This window comes from Amblyomma americanum, chromosome 1 (genome assembly GCF_052857255.1).
Source record: "Amblyomma americanum isolate KBUSLIRL-KWMA chromosome 1, ASM5285725v1, whole genome shotgun sequence".
Lineage (NCBI taxonomy): Eukaryota > Metazoa > Arthropoda > Arachnida > Ixodida > Ixodidae > Amblyomma > Amblyomma americanum.
Window position 1 is genome coordinate 486,301,804 of NC_135497.1, and position 942 is coordinate 486,302,745.

General features: G+C 49.9%; 1 pseudogene; it reads right to left on the reverse strand.

Moving 5' to 3' along the window:
• Positions 1–406: 406 nt before the first annotated feature.
• LOC144116743 (U2 spliceosomal RNA) lies at positions 407–552 on the reverse strand (annotated as a pseudogene).
• Between the last annotated feature and the right edge of the window lie 390 nt (positions 553–942).

Here is a 942-nt window from a genome sequence, read left to right on the forward strand (position 1 = left end):
GCCACAATCGCTACCACGTGCTGATAGTAGGAGAGTTAAAAGATGGGGTAGGAAGACAGGATAGAAAAGACGCGCGGTATAATGACCCAGGCCGATCCCGGATGCAGTGCAATACCTGGCCAACCGGTGGCGGAAGTGAAGCAGCCTTCAAGCACTCCGCCACGTTTCCAAAAATAAGTCCAATATATTGGGTTCAAATGGGACCCGTATCAGATATTCTGCGGGTCCCAACCCATTTGGATATCTGTCTGTCTGTCTATCTGTCTGTTGTTGCCAGGAAGGCGGAAAAGGAAAGTGTACAGGCCTGCCCACTGGCTCAAGGCGAGCCACAATCGCTACCACGTGCAGATAGTAGAAGAGTTGAAAGATGGGATAGAAAGACAGGACAGTAAAGACGCGCGGTATGAAGACCAAGGCCGATCCCGGAGGCAGTGCAATACCGGGCCAACCGGTGGCGGAAGTGAAGCAACCTTCAAGCCCTCCGCCACATTTCCAAAAATAAGTCCAATTGGGACCCGTAACAGATATTCTACGGGGTTCCAATTTGGATATCTGTCTGTCTGTCTGTTGTTGTTGCCAGGAAGAAAGAAAAGGAAAGTTAGTCACGCTGGCGCACTGCAGGGAGGTTGAATGGCGACTTTTTTTCGTTGCGTTGAAGAGCGAAGTCCCTGGGCATATACTGGGGGCAGGTTTCCTTTTTTGCGGTTGATATTGTTCGGGGTGGTTTGGATATGCCAGGATTCCAGAAGGAGCCTCTTGTGTTAATTTGTTCCGGTTCCGAGGATGCGGGTTTCTTCAAAGTTGATTCTATGGTCGGAGTCCTCGGAATGTTTGGCTACTGGATTGCTCTCTGTTGCGAATTTGCAGACGTCGTTCTTATGTTGCCGAATTCTTTCTTTGAAATTTTTGGTTTCGCCGATGTAGCTTGCGTCGCAGTCGGCG